This window comes from Schistocerca nitens, chromosome 1 (genome assembly GCF_023898315.1).
Source record: "Schistocerca nitens isolate TAMUIC-IGC-003100 chromosome 1, iqSchNite1.1, whole genome shotgun sequence".
Taxonomy (NCBI): Eukaryota; Metazoa; Arthropoda; class Insecta; order Orthoptera; family Acrididae; genus Schistocerca; species Schistocerca nitens.
This window is the reverse complement of record NC_064614.1, coordinates 115,329,375-115,346,165: the sequence shown is the minus strand read 5'-3', so window position 1 is coordinate 115,346,165 and position 16,791 is coordinate 115,329,375.

The following is a 16,791-nucleotide window of genomic DNA, read 5'->3' as shown; positions in this document are numbered from 1 at the left end:
AATGTTTCCAGTCCGCGACACCGTGTCAGAAACTATCATAGCAAGTCGATAGCAATTACATGCTGCCAAACCCCGAAAGCGCGGCAACTCGTGGGATCGTCACACAACACACCTCTCCACCGCCGTACTCCCGCCAGACGCTTTCTGCTCTGCGGCAGAGTTAACACTACCACACTTTGGTTCTCCACACAACCTATCGATGTATTCGTTCGATCGCATATTTTCCCGTGGCAAAACCCAGCGCAAAAATACAAACAGTATTTACAAAACAAACCAATTATACATCGACATAATAGCATATATATATATATATATATATATATATATATATATATATATATATATATACATACACAAATAGTAAAACAATTACAATATATAAAGACACAGAAATGTCATATCTTCAGGTAACAAAATAAGGAAAAAATTTATAGCACAATAGATGGAAATAGGAGGATATGCATTTCCGGCATTACATGTGGCTCTCCCAAGGCCGTCAGTAGTTCTAATGGAATTTTGTCTACTCCCGGGGCCTTGTTTCGACTCAGGTCTTTCAGTGCTCTGTCAAACTCTTCACGCAGTATCGTATTTCCCATTTCATCTTCATCTACATCCTCTTCCATTTCCATAATATTGTCCTCAAGTACATCGCCCTTGTATAGACCCTCTATATACTCCTTCCACGTTTGTGCTTTCCCTTCTTTACTTAGAACTGGGTTTCCATCTGAGCTCTTGATATTCATACACGTGGCTCTCCTTTCTCCAAAGGTCTCTTTAATTTTCCTGTAGGCAGTATCTGTCTTACCCCTAGTGAGATAAGCCTCTACATCCTTACATTTGTCCTCTAGGCATCTCTGCTGACCCATTTTGCACTTCATGTCGATCTCATTTTTGAGACGTTTGTATTCCTTTTTGCCTGCTTCATTTACTGCATTTTTATATTTTCTCCTTTCATCAGTTAAATTCAATATTTCTTCTGTTACCCAAGGGTTTCTACTAGCCCTCGTCTTTTTACCTACTTGATCGTCTGCTGCCTTCACTACTTCATCCTTCAGAGCCACCCATTCTTCTTCTACTGTATTTCTTTCCCCCACTCCTGTCAATTGTTCCCTTATGCTCTCCCTGAAACTCTGTACAACCTCTGGTTTAGTCAGTTTATCCAGATCCCATCTCCTTAAATTCCCACCTTTTTGCAGTTTCTTCAGTTTTTATCTACAATTCATAACCAATAGATTGTGGTCAGAGTCCACATCTGCACCTGGAAGTGTCTTACAATTTAAAACCTGGTTCTTAAATCTCTGTCTTACCATTATATAATCTATCTGATACCTTCTAGTATCTCCAGGATTCTCCCATGTATACAACCTTCTTTCATGATTCTTGAACCAAGTGCTATGATTAAGTTATGCTCTGTGCAAAATTCTACCAGACGGCTTCCTCTTTCATTTCTTACCCCCAATCCATATTCACCTACTATGTTTCCTTCTTTCCCTTTCCTTACTGTCGAATTCCAGTCATCCATGATTATTAAATTTTCGTCTCCCTTCACTACCTGCATAATTTCTTTTATTTCATCATACATTTCTTCAATTTCTTCATCATCTGCAGAGCTAGTTGGCATATAAACTTGTACTACTGTAGTGGGCATGGGCTTCATGTCTATCTTGGCCACAGTAATGCGCTCACTATGCTGTTTGTAGTAGCATATCCGCACTCCTATTTTTTATTCATTATTAAACCTACTCCTGCATTACCCCTATTTGATTTTGTATTTATAACCCTGTATTCACCTGACCAAAAGTCATGTTCCTCCTTCCACCGAACTTCACTAATTCCCACTATATCTAACTTTAACATATCCATTTCCCTTTTTAAATTTTCTAACCTACCTGCCCGATTAAGGGATCTGACATTCCACGCTCCGATCCATATAACGCCAGTTTTCTTTCTCCTGATAACGACGTCCTCTTGAGTAGTCCCCGCCTGGAGATCCGAATGGGGGACTATTTTACCTCCGGAATATTTTACCCAAGAGGACGCCATCATGATTTAACCATACAGTAAAGCTGCATGCCCTAGGGAAAAATTACAGCTGTAGTTTCCCCTTGCTTTCAGCCGTTAAAGTGAACTTATTGGGGTTAATAGTTTACTGGAAAGCCTTTATTTTCTGTGCTGCCCGCTAAGTGATAGAAAAGCTGCGTGGTAAGTTCAAATGGCTCTGAGCACTATGCGTGGTAAGTGTTGCAGATTATTTTCCACTTCTAAGGCGAGAAATTAACTGTACATAACTAACAGAATAAATGATGGTTATTTGTAATTTGAACTTAGAGTAGCAATTGCCTTTGAACTCTGTCGAGCGCTGAGTCAAACAGGATAAACTTAAATGATTAAAATGGCTCTGAGCACTATGGGACTTAACATCTAAGGTCATCAGTCCCATAGAAATTAGAACTACTAAAACCTAACTAACCTAAGGACATCACACACATATATGCTCGAGGCAGGATTCGAACCTGCGACCGTAGCGGTCGCGCGGTACCAGACTGAAGCGCCTAGAACCGCTCGGCCACACTGGCCGGCGATAAACTTTAATGACTCGCAAAATTAATACTTCTGCACGTGAACATTTATTAGAAAGTAATGGAATAGCGGACAATAATGTAATTTAGTCGAAAGTAGTAAATGAATTTTGCTGTTTCGGAAGAAAAATAACTTTGAAGTTCGTAGTAGGGATGATATAAAACGTAGACTGGGAATGGTAAGAAAAGCGTTTCTGAAGAAGAGAAATTTGTTAACATGGACTGTACATTGAAGTGTCAAGAAGTCCTTTCTGAAAGTAGTTTTATGGAGTGCAGCCATGTATGGATGTGAAAGATGGACGATTAACAGTTTAGACAAGAAGAGAATAGAAGCTTTTGAAATGAGGTCCTACGGAAGAATGCTGAAGATTAGATGGGCGGATCACGTAACTAGTAAGGAGGTACTGAATGGAATTGGGGAGGAGAGAAATTTATGTCAAACATGACTAAAAGAACGGACTCATTCTAAGGCATCAAGGGATCACCAATTTAGTACTGGATTGAAAGGAGTGGGAGGTAAAAATCATAGAGGGAGATCAGAGATGAATACAGTAAGCAGATTCAGAGGGATGTATGTTGCAGTAGGTACTCGGAGACGACGAGGCTTGCACAGGATAGAGTAGTGTGGAGAGCTGCATCAAACCAGTCTCTGGACTGAAGACCACCAACCACAACAACAACAGCATCCTTAAACGACAGTGGACTTCTGTATCGGCGTAGCTCCTGACTCCTGTGCATTGTGTCGGCTACTGGGGTAGTCAGCAGCGACACAAACAAGGAAGGAGAGAAGTTATGGTGGCCGGTTGTAACCTGCCCCTCACTTATCGACCTTAATGACAGCAAAAATTAAACCGCGTGTACCTAATGGAAATTTGGGAAAAGCAATCGTCACCGAAGTTAATCTGTCAGTAAAGAGGGAGGAAAGGGTTACATCTAAATGAAAGGAAAAATGCAAATGAAAGTGGTGGAAATTAATTTTGAGCCCGCATCTCGTGGTCGTGCGGTAGCGTTCTCGCTTCCCACGCCCGGGTTCCCGGGTTCGATTCCCGGCGGGGTCAGGGATTTTCTCTGCCTCGTGATGGCTGGGTGTTGTGTGCTGTCCTTAGGTTAGTTAGGTTTAAGTAGTTCTAAGTTCTAGGGGACTTATGACCACAGCAGTTGAGTCCCATAGTGCTCAGAGCCATTTGAACCATTTTGAACCATTAATTTTGAAAAGGGGGAAAGTTAATAAAGAAAGAAAATGTGCGGTCGTTACGTTAACAATTAACTGGCGTTAATTAGATTTTTGAGATTTGGGGAAAATTACGCTCGCCAGTCCTATGGACAACTACTATAATAACTGAAAAAGAAAGGTTATTGCACATATAATTAGCACTAAAAGCGTGGCAACTGAAGGTTGACACGTGCTGTGTGAAAACTGAATGTTTGTCAGAAATAATAAATTTCGCTACACTCAGACTTAATTTAGCAAAAGAATTAATAAAACCGGAAAATTGAAAGTTAATTTAGTGACTGAAATTAATAGTGAACTTTGTTTCTGAAGCACTACGAAATTCAATAAAATATGGTTAGTCCATGGCTACTGTAACAATCATTTCAAAAGCTACTTGAATCTACGCAATTTAGAAATAAGAGATTTAACTTTGAACTTGAATTAAATGATTTTGAACAATTAACAATAGTAAAATTTAGTACATACCAAGCTGAGCTGCAGTCACAGGTAAGCTAAAATATGGTAACAAAACTTGCACTCTTAATTTGTGCTTGTATAATCTAAATATTGTAGCCAGCTATGAATACCTCAACTGAACTTTGAAATTAAAGCAGTGAAATGGAATGATATTACTTTAATGCTGGCGTTTGAATTTGAACGACACTCGAGTTCATTTCGGAAAAGGAAGGGACCCTGCTTGGTAATGCAATTGGGCCAATAAGCAACAAAGGTTCATGCTAAGTTGCTGTATTTTAGTGATGGTAATGGATTAGTTTGAAAAGCTAAGGTCTGCCATACAGTTCTAAAACTCTACGTGCTTTCAGTCTTCATTGTTGGTTGATTGTAGGTTTGAAGTCGTCGATCGAGGAGGTGGCGACAAGCACTCATTGTCGGCCGTAGCTGTTGCAGAAGCTGGATGTTGGCGCGCCTTCTTCTCAACACGGTCCCCAGGCGAAACGGGCCCTTGATGTGTGCCAGCTAATGTTTCCAGTCCGCGACACCGTGCCAGAAACTATCATAGCAAGTCGAACGCAATTACATGCTGCCAAACCCCGAAAGCGCGGCAACTCACGGGAGCGTCACGCAACACACCTGCTCCACCGCGCCCTACCCCAGCCGCGCTCCACGCGGCAGAGTTAACACTACCAAAGATCTTAAACACTTTGGTTCTCCACACAACCTATCGATGTAATCGTTCGATAGCATAGTTTTCCCTAGGCTATTCCCACCGTAAAAATACAAATAGTATTTACAAAACAAACCAATTATAAATCGACATACATGCATAAGTATATATACAGGGTGTTACAAAAAGGTACGGCCAAACATTCAGGAAACATTCCTCACACACAAATAAAGAAAAGATGTTATGTGGACATGTGTCCGGAAACGCTTAAATTCCATGTTAGAGCTCATTTTAGTTTCGTCAGTATCTACTGTACTTCCTTGATTTAGCGCCATGATTTCATAAGGGATACTCTACCTGTGCTGCTAGAACATGTGCCTTTACAAGTACGACACAAAATGTGGTTCATGCACGATGGAGCTCTTGAACATTTCAGTCGAAGTGTTCGTACGCTTCTCAACAACAGATTCGGTGACCGATGGATTGGTAGAGGCGGACCAATTCCATGGCCTCCACGCTCTCCTGACCTCAACCCCCTTGACTTTCATTTATGGGGGCATTTGAAAGCTCTTGCCTACGCAACCCCGGTACCAAATGTAGAGAATCTTCGTGCTCGTATTGTGGACGGCTGTGATACAATACGCCATTCTCCAGGGCTGCATCAGCACATCAGGGATTCCATGCGACGGAGGGTGGATGCATGTATCCTCGCTAACGGAGGACATTTTGAACATTTCCTGTAACAAAGTGTTTGAAGTCACGCTGGTACGTTCTGTTGCTGTGTGTTTCCATTCCATGATTAATGTGATTTGAAGAGAAGTAATAAAATGAGCTCTAACATGGAAAGTAAGCGTTTCCGGACACATGTCCACATAACATATTTTCTTTCTTTGTGTGTGAAGTATGTTTCCTGAAAGTGTGGCCGTACCTTTTTGTAACACCCTGTATACAAATAGTAAAACAAGTACAATATATAAATACACAGAAATGACATATCTTCAGGTAACAAAATAAGGAAAAAAATAGTACAAAGATGCTAATAGGAGGATATGCATTTCCGGCGTTACACGGTGACAGGAATCCAAAGTCATCTGTACAAAACACTTTTAAATTAATAGAAAACTTTATTTCTGCTAAGAGAAGAAACAAAACTTAATTTCCCTACTGTATTCTCCGGGACAGCGCCGGCCGCAAGATCCCGGGACGATATGAATCTGGTGACAGACAATCTGCGGAAGAATCTCGCAGTCGACAAGGACGAATCTGATTCTGATGGCGGCGCAGTAACCCAGCGGGACATTGAATTAAATGGATGCCAGCGCCCAAATTTCGAAGAATCGTTCTTCTCTCCCAGCACCGGGTGCGACCAAAATCTCTGAAAAGAAGAGAATCATTAGGCGCAAAGCGATACTTGTGGAACGTGGGAGATGCCGCGCGCTGCAGAGCGTGCAGCAGGTGGAGCGGCGTGAGGTAGCGCCGGCCTTGTAGGAGCTCCGCCGGCCACGGACCGTCTCGAGGCTGGGACGGTATGTTGCGAGGAAGAGCAGCAGCGCTTGCTCTCGTATATGGGAGGCACGTAGTTTGGTCTTCTATTGCTTGAACGTACGCATAAATCGTTCAGCTTCTCCATTCGACTGAGTATGAAATGGAGCGCTGGTAAGGCGTGTGATACCATTGACTGTACAAAACTGTTCAAAGTCCCGAGCCATAAACTGTGGTCCGTTGTCTGTAACCAACACTTAGGACAACCCTTCCAGGCAAAGAAGAAGAAGAAAAAAAAAAAACATGCTGGACTGCCCACTTTCAGCCGTTCTGCGGCGGACTTTTAACTTCCCCAGCACCCTACCTTCGGTGTTGGGCGACAATGCCTCAACAGCAGCTTTAGTTTTACGTTTTATTCGTGACAGTGGGTTTTATAATTTGATCTAAGTTTTAGCGCATGACCTTAGTCCCTCTGTGTCTCCCACCCTAGGGCTTTTAGGGTGTCCTTGAGGCGTAGCGCCGTGTAAAGGTCCTGCCTTGCAGGCAGTTAAGTGGGAGATATGTCTCTGAGCTGGATAATGACAGATGGTGAAGCGACACTGGACACTCACGTAGTTTATGTATCAGCCGATAGAGGACAATATCGGGTAGGTGGACTGTGATTTTAGTTTCGATTGTGCCCACTAGAGTGCACTAAAGTAATAGAATGTTTTTCACAAACTGTTCTAGTATTTTCATAAAGTGTTATTATGTCTTTTTATGTATGTAAAATGTAATAAATGTGTTTTAGCAATATGAATGATGAGTGAGTGTGGTTTAAGGTTAATATGAAGGTAATTGTTTAACGAGTTATGTAGTAGGATATAGTGTGGGAACATTTCGAAGAAGTATGGATATGGACAAAGGGGATTTTTGTAGAATAGATTTGTAAAGTAAGTTTATGGTAAAGGGAAAGTTAATTCAGGTATAAAGAACAACAGTAAATAACTTTATGCATAAGCAAAACTTCAGCATATTAGATAATTACGTCGGTAAAAAGTGCAGTCGTGAGGGCTACTGCCGGCCGCGGTGGTCTCGCGGTTCTAGGCGCGCAGTCCGGAACCGTGAGACTGCTACGGTCGCAGGTTCGAATCCTGCCTCGGGCATGGATGTGTGTGATGTCCATAGGTTAGTTAGCTTTAAGTAGTTCTAAGTTCTAGGGGACTAATGACCACAGCAGTTGAGTCCCATAGTGCTCAGAGCCATTTGAACCATTTTTTTGAGGGCTACTATTTTGCGATTGATTATGAATGAAAAGCGCGGACTGACGCGGGAGAGTGTTGTTTTGCTATTGGCTGTCGAGTAAACTGACCAATGGTAAAGCAATATTCTTCGCGCGCCTTTCTCTGCTGGTAGAGAACACTAGAAGAGTATTCTAGGGAGGAGTCGAAGTCTAGCCATGAAAGAGATCGGACGTGTGCAGTAGTAGTTCCGATGGAAATAATAAGTTGCCGGGTCTAGCAGTGTTTCATATGTCAAAAGTGTTGGAAAGTGACGGCATAATTATTCCGATGTGTATGTAGAAATTTCGGAACTTTTAAGTATATTTTGTGACGAGAAAAGACATATATTCCGCGTGGCGTATTGAGCAGGTCGGTGCCAAAAAACTGTAACTGCTTTTGGTACCGACAGACTTTGGCGAGCATTATCGATCTAAAACAATCAGAATTTCGTAGCTATTACGTTTTCGGGAAATGCAACACCATAAACTTGCTAACGTGAGTGAAAGGGGTTGTGAGTGACTGTGTTAAGACTAGCACGGGCTTGGCAGCGATACTTGTTTACCTAAGTTTCAGAATATATTAATTGAGGACAAAATTTCCAACCTTTCATTTCGTGTTTCTCCTGAAACGTAGATTAGCGACTTTAATTGCAGCCTGGTTCACGTCTAAGTACAGTAGGTTTTACTCGGCTTTCCTACTGATGATCTGCTGAGACAATGTTCACAGGTAGGTGCAGGTCCGTCATAAAGGGACGGAAAGAACCGCGCTGCCGCATCCTGTTTTGTCCATTGTCATTCTGTCGTTCTTCTGTCTCTTCCTTTTCTCCTGTTATTGTGCCGTTGGTTGGTTTGTGGGATTAAAGGGACCAGACTGCTACGGTCATCGGTCCCTATTGTGCCGTATGTCTTCTTTGTTTTCTTCTTTCCTTTGGGTAATTTTTCTACTGGGAACAAGGGACCGATGACCTCGCAGTTTGGTCTGTTTCCCCCACTTTTAAACCAACCAACCAAGCTGCTGTCTGGAACACTATACGCAATTGCATCACGCGTCATTGCGTCACTATGAAACGTCCCCTTTGAACATTTATACAAGACTGTGCTTAACCTGATACACAATATTTTTTAGCGCAACGCAATCTGACTTTCAAAATTCCCTACAAAAGAATGGCCCTGACTAACATTAAACTATACCTTTCACAAATCACTTACCTCACAAAAATCTTCGCTACTCAAGCTACTGCAATACAGCGAACGCCACTACTGCCAGCTAAATAAAAGATTCAAACTACTGAAGGCACTAACTACTGATAGGCATAGTTAGCAAATGAAAGATATTAATAGAGAACAAACAATGTATTTACCTTGATATCATCATATATAAATATAGCAGTTCATGACAAATTTCAAAACTCCGCCATCTCTCTCCCCACATCCACCACTGCTGGCGGCTGACCTCCAACTGCGCAACGCTACGCGTTGTTCACAGCCAGCTGCCTAACACTACAATGGCGAGTATTACAACAATGCAAAGCAGCCACAGACTGCACACAGCACAGCCAGTGATTTTCATACAGAGGTGGCGTTACCAATAAAAAAACCTAAACAGCCTACTTACATAGCCCCCATGCTACCCACAAAAAATTTTACAAATTTTTTTGGGCACTGGCCAATACATATTTGTTAAAAATTTTTTTCACAATTACAATAACAAAGAAATCAAATGCACACACTTATTGATACAATGTTGGTCAAAAGCTAAAATTTTCTCACAGTCCATAAAGATAGTCGTGATCATTCATCATAATAGTAATTATAGTTTTTTTCACAAAGTCTCATTAGTAAAAGAAATCGCACACAGAAGTAGTGGATTTCCATGCAGTCTTGAAGAAGTAGTGTTGTCCTTCCAACGGAAAGACAGTGCTGACTCTTGACATGCTGACAGGTAATGGGCCACAACAGAGCAAACCCACAGCAGAGTCATTCGACGTTTTGAAGAATATTGGTAGGTAGGTCATCACAGAGCAGACCCACTGTAGTCCTGGTAGAGATTACAGTACTGGTGGGCCACCAGAGGTGCAGACCCACTGCAGTCCTTGGAGAAATAATGGTACTGGTGAGTCAGCTAAGGTGTAGACCCACTGTAGTCCTTGTAGAAATGGCCAGCAGCCATCTGTTGTGACTGTGCAGGTGCACAATCACCATTGAAGAGTCTTGCGGACAATATAGCAAGTCCATAAACCACCACTTGTGCACTCACAAAATTTTTGTTTTTTGTTTTTTTGAAATGTCCTTAGAACCAGCAATGCTGTTATCCAGTCCCTTGCTGCATTATTAACACACGTGCAAACACTAACAGTCCCTACTTCTCACATATTGTCCATATACTATGACCAACAGAAACTATAACCAACAGAAACGTGTCCAGTGAAATAGAACTTACAAGTTACTTAATTTGATGAACTGGTGTCAATTACAATTTTATAACATGAGAATACAATTACAAAGGTACAAAATACGTCATTAAAAACATAATAATACAGATAACATTTGTAGTAATATGGGCTTTACAAAAGAATAGAAATAACATATACATCAGTGTCACAGGAATTATGACATAAGTACATACAGGAAAGATCAGAATAACTTTTGGAATATCAACTTCACACATGAGCATTAAAACAAAACAGAATAAATAATATCTAAGCATATTTACAAGTTAAATAACATATTATTAATACCAATTATATTTGAGGATAACAGTATTCCTCATCATAGTGAATAGTATTAGAAAAAAATTCTATGAAACTACACAGAGACAGGAAGAAAACAAATACACAAGGGTACACAAACACATAGTGGGATAACACAAAAGGAAAGGATAGGGTTTGTTTTCAGTGTAACATTTGGTACTGCAGTCCAACCCAAAACTTCATTCCATAGATCTTTCGTCTTATTTCAACCTTTGCTTCCACCAAAAAAATCCTATCCAAGCATGCTTTCTGTATTTATTTCACATATTTCTTACATCATTATTTATTTTCCATTATCTTACTTCATCATTTATTTCCAAGAAAATCCTACCTAAACCTGTTGTCCCTAAACCCTACCTTTTTTTGGTTCATATCGTCTTTCAAAATACTGTTTTGGCCAAACCATTTTCTTATAGATTTTCAATGTATTTCTTCCAATTCATCACAACTTGTTCTCTTATATAGTCTACCCCGTCTTAAGCTAACTTAAATCTACTGAGCTCAGATGCTAAACTAAGGAACGAGGCAATGCAGCAGCACAAATCAAGTAACACAAACATCAATGACAAAAATTTCAAGCTGGCAAAGCAAGCTACAGTAAATCTAAATTACCAAGCAATTCAACATTACAACTAATATGAGGCAATGTGCAGCAAACAAGAAAAATAAATCTGGCTTAGCAGAGTAACACAAATTCAATTCAGTAGCACTATTCCTGGCAAACAGCATAACTTATACCTAAACATGAAAAAATATTACACTAAAGATAACAATGCAGATAAGGGAAATTTATAATCACATCTTAATGTCTATGTAATTAAAGTGGTGCACCACAAAAACTAATTCTACAAAAAATTACTAAGTACTAGAAAAGAAAATTATGTATGCAGTTCCTGTGAAGGTAAATGTCTTTTTGTGCTCCCTCATTTTTTTGAAAAAATTATTATTATTTACTCGATCTGTAGACAGAAAATATTTATATTAGTACATCTATGAAATTTTATTTTAACCAATGCTGCAGTGCAGTTAGAAACTAGATATTAAATGAAATAAGCAATTACGCAAACCAAAGCATAAAAATATCATTCAATAGTCATGTGACATTTCATAAGTTAGTAGAAATTCTCTCAACTCTCGTAGAAAGACGCTTGTCAGAATCAGCTGTGCAGATGTAAAAATGTTTCCAAATTATTATTAGCGTGTCGTATTTACGATGCTTTCTACAAAGGAACGTCAATGGCGAGGATAATGGCCTCCCCTTTTTTTTTCTACCTGTGCCGCTGAAAAGGGCTCGCAATAATGGCTTTTTCTCAAGGCGGCTGGCACACCTGGCCACTCACAACGAATTACGTCACGGTCACTTACCTTTCATACCGAAATATTTACGACAGCAGTTTTCGCTACAGTGACAGTCTCACATAAAAAAAATTCACAGGTTGGGAATTTGGTTACAAATGTGTAGAAACAAAATCTTATGAATATAACAGTGTCCAAAAAATTTTCGCCAGCATTATGATACATTCACGCATATACACACATTTCATAACTCTTAAAGTATGATTCTTGGTTTCCAACAACCTTTTTCACAAACCATAGTCCCTAACTTCTATTCATTATTCATATACATATAAACACGTAATCACATTCCTTATATAGCATCAGCTTATTGATCATAAACATACCTCAACAGCATAATACACATCGTCGTCGTAAAAATAACATCATAACACCTCAGTCAAATCTCAAAAACGATGTAGCTTCCTCCAATAGTTTCTAAACCTAAAAAAATTCTCTGCTCATGTCAAAAGTGTCATCTGCCTCAAATGTACTTTAAAATCTTGCTCCCTTACCAAATACATCATTCGAAGCTCTCATAGTATCACAATGGTTCCGAAAAAATATGAACAGTTCACAAAGTACAGACAAAATGCAATTTCATAAGTGTGAAGTTGTTCAACTGTGTAATTACGTAAACATCTGTCACTAATGCAGTAAAAAAAAATGTTTCTCTCTCAGTTAAATGATCAGATAGCTGTGTAATTTGTGTGTTAGAGAAATATGGTACCGATGTGTAAAGTTGTATAAGCAAATACCATATTAGCTAGGGCTCCTTGTGCGTGCCAAATACATGGTACACAAAGTAGGCGTGTACCCCCCTGAGGATTAATGTAATTATACCCTCAGGTGTTACAGATTACAGCAATGGAATGAAATGTATCATGGAAAACTTTCTTTGTAATTCAAAAATCTTGAAAAATAAATGGCATAAGTACAAAATTAATCTCTCAAATGCGTGTCCTGTAGCGCTAAATGTGCGTCTTGCTGTAAGATAATTCTGTGGAAGTGTCGTAGTTATCGTCCTCCGAAAGCTAATTTCTGCAGAAGTCAATGTACTTACCTCATGATAAACAAAAGTGAAATGCTTTGTGTATAGATATCGTAGTTATTACGCTTATTGGCGTGATGAAGAAAGTACTGTACAGTAACGTATTGTTGTGCCACGAAAAAGGCTGTCTCATTGTTGCTATACCACAAAAGTTAAATACTAAAACATGTTTTACTTTCCAGAAGAATTCAGAAAAATTGTGCAGATGTAAAACAGATACATTGCAAAAGCAACATTGTAAATTGTCACTCATTAGTAGCGTCGTGATAACATCGTGTAGCTGTCACATAAACTAACCACTGTGTCCTCTGGTATCTCACAGAAATTACTTTAAATCCAGAATGTATTTTCAAGTAAACCAAAATGTTGCATTAGAATCTCATTAGCAGTACCAGTATGTGTCCTAAGTATGTAAGCCTGATAGTCGTTACGTAATCGTGCAGCTAACAAGCAAGAATGTACAAATACAACACTGTGTCGTCTGTTCACTATAACAATACATTCGTAATTTCTGTTTAAAAATGTTCCCTAGGTTCTAGACTGGATGTTTAACTTCAAACATTGTTGCATGTTAACAGATTCTAAGTCTGACAAAGCATACCAGAAACGTGAAGTGAAAAATTTTATGGCAAAGACTAAGTTAAAAAGCAGATTATCTCTCAATAAATGGTTTTACATGTGAAATATGGTGTAACCTTTACTCTTCATAGTACTCAGAGTTTGAACTAGAAAGCAATTGTCATGCGGTATACGTCGGTAAAGAATACTGAAATTTTTCTCAAGGTTAGCGTCTATGTTATTTTTTCTTGAGCCAGCTGGCGCACGCGGCTGCCTGCTGTGCGGGTCATTGTCTGTCTCTTTGTTGGTGCGCGTCGTTATTGGGGTTTGGAGACCTAGCTTCTACAAATTCACGTTGCCCAGAGGGCCCAGCCCTGTTTAAATCCCGCCAGTTCTGATGAAATTCAGGTCTGTCGTTATGATTATCTCGTCTGTCGTCATGTCGGTAGATTTCATAATTTCTTTCTTGTCGGTCACGTGGTGGAGAATTTCTCCCTGAATCGTAACTGTGCGTCGAACTGTTGCATCTGAAGTTATTCTGCCTCCCTTGATAATAATTGTTTTGGTACCCATATTGCCTGTTTCTAAGGTAATCTCTGTCATATTCATTACTACGGAAATGCGATCTTTCTCTGTAACTATTATTACTCTGCCAGTGGTTGTCATATGGGTGGTGTCTGTTTTGGTCACGATTTGCGTTGTAAGAATAGACTTGTCGTGTCCAGTTATTGTTTCTGTCGTCACGGAATTGTGACGTATGTGACCTGTAGTGATTGTTTTCCTGTTTTCGCATCCGGCGACTGTCTGTGTCAATTTCTAATTCTTTTAGGAGTCCCTGAAAAGCTTCAATGTCGTCTTTGCAACGTCCTGCTAAAATAATATGTCGTAAATGTTCAGGCAATTTGATTAAGCAAATGCGGATGAGTTCTGAGGGGCTGTATGGGTTTGAAAGATACTGATTCTTATGCAACATGTCTTCAAAATATTTCACAAGACTGGAACATTCAGATTGTTCGAAATGTTTCATCATTATGATGCTATGTTTTACTCGGTCTTGTGTAGCTTGAGACCAATATGCTGAGAGGAAGGCATGATAAAAATCTCCTTCATTGTGGCAATCGTGAATGACCGATCGCATTCTTACAGCTGGTTCATTCTCCAAGTAGCCACACATAAATTCTAATCTGTGCTGCGATGACCAGTTGGGAGGAAAACAATGAGAGAATTGATGGAGCCACGCTTGTGGATGAATGTCGTTGCCAGAATTCTTAAATGTTTTGAATTTACGTGTAGTAATGAATAGCTTATAGTCAAAATCATCATGTCGGCGAGTCGCATATTGGTCATTGTTAGGTCGTGTCGGCCGTTCCATCTCAAAATTCGGTGCACATTGCCAATTTCTTTCATAACTTCCGAAATGCCGTGTGTTATTATTTTGCGGCTTTTCCGAATTTCTAAGTCCCTCCTCCCGTGTTGGAGCGCGAGTGTCCTCTGAAATACGTAATTCTTGTATTACCTGTGTCAGCTGATCTTGTACTTCCCGGATTTCTCCTTTGTGTTGCGTATTAATTTGATTCTGATTTTGTTTGAATTTCTTAATTTGATCATACTCTTCTGTGTCAGTGATGGCTACAGGTCTTGTGTCATTCAGATCATCATCTACTTTTGCAGATAAGTTAGTGAACTGATCCGAAAGTTCGGCTACTTTCTCCGATAGTGTACTTATTTCCTCAGTGTGTTTTTCTGAACCAAATTTCAGAGTGTCCATTTGTGTTGAAATCGTATCTACTGTGTCCTTTAAGTTTTCCTGAGTTTTTGAAAGTTGCGTAATCGAATCGGTAGATACAACTGAGTCAATTTTAGCTTGCAAGGTCTCATGATTTTCATGAACAATAGTTTGCAGTTCTTTTATGGCTGCTTCGTGATTCTGTAGTGCCTTTTCATGCCGCGAAAAAATAGGTTGAGAATGCTCACAAATTTGTGTTTTTACGTCGTAACAGACTTTTTGACATTTCGATTCGATTTTATGTAACTCAGTAGTCAAATCTTCACGTATTTCAGAGGACACTCGCGCTCCAACACGGGAAGAGGGACTTAGAAATTCGGAAAAGCCGCAAAATAATAACACACGGCATTTCGGAAGTTATGAAAGAAATTGGCAATGTGCACCGAATTTTGAGATGGAACGGCCGACACGACCTAACAATGACCAATATGCGACTCGCCGACATGATGATTTTGACTATAAGCTATTCATTACTACACGTAAATTCAAAACATTTAAGAATTCTGGCAACGACATTCATCCACAAGTGTGGCTCCATCAATTCTCTCATTGTTTTCCTCCCAACTAGTCATCGCAGCACAGATTAGAATTTATGTGTGGCTACTTGGAGAATGAACCAGCTGTAAGAATGCGATCGGTCATTCACGATTGCCACAATGAAGGAGATTTTTATCATGCCTTCCTCTCAGCATATTGGTCTCAAGCTACACAAGACCGAGAAAAACATAGCATCATAATGATGAAACATTTCGAACAATCTGAATGTTCCAGTCTTGTGAAATATTTTGAAGACATGTTGCATAAGAATCAGTATCTTTCAAACCCATACAGCCCCTCAGAACTCATCCGCGTGGTGTGAAGATTTTGTTCCATTGCGTCTAACTGTTGCTGTGTTTGTCTCTGGTGTTGTTCCATTGTGTCTAACTTTCGAAGATTTTGTTCCACTGTGTCTAACTTTCGAAGATTTTGTTCCATTGTGTCTAACTTTTGAAGCTTTTGCTGTGTTTGTCCCATTTGTTGTATTAATTGTAATAACAATGCACTGGTGTCTGGAACGTGTTCCTCAGTGCTTTTCGGCAGTGAATTTGCACCGGCAACATTCACATTTTGACAAGTGGAAAATGTGTCTTGACTCATTTGAGAAAATGGTGAGGACCCAAAACCTGAATCTACAATATTTGCAAAATTGTGTCCTGTCATTCCCGATTCCTGAGGCGAGCTGTTGCCGACCAATCGATCGATAATGCTTCCCTCTTCACTAATTGTTTCACTGTCTACGCCATTGTTTGACGCCCGCTCCATTTCCCTATGCACAGTTACCAAATTACTACTTTGAATGTCTGTTAATTCATTACACAGTGGTGCTGGCAAGCTACGCTCGTCGTCACTATTATTTCTCAGTTTACTTTGGAGCCTAGTGTTACGTTTGTCACACGCCATTATTGTCACAGTATTTCACGATAACACAGAAAAGCACAATTTAAAGAGCAAAAATAAGAGAACACATTAACATAACACTGAAAATAATATCTAGTTAATTGCAGCTGCGAAATACTTGGTGCAAATCCACATGCATGCCACAACTGTTTTACTGTACAACAATGAAAAACTACAACTACAAAGGAAATTCTCTCTATGATTACGCGCTAG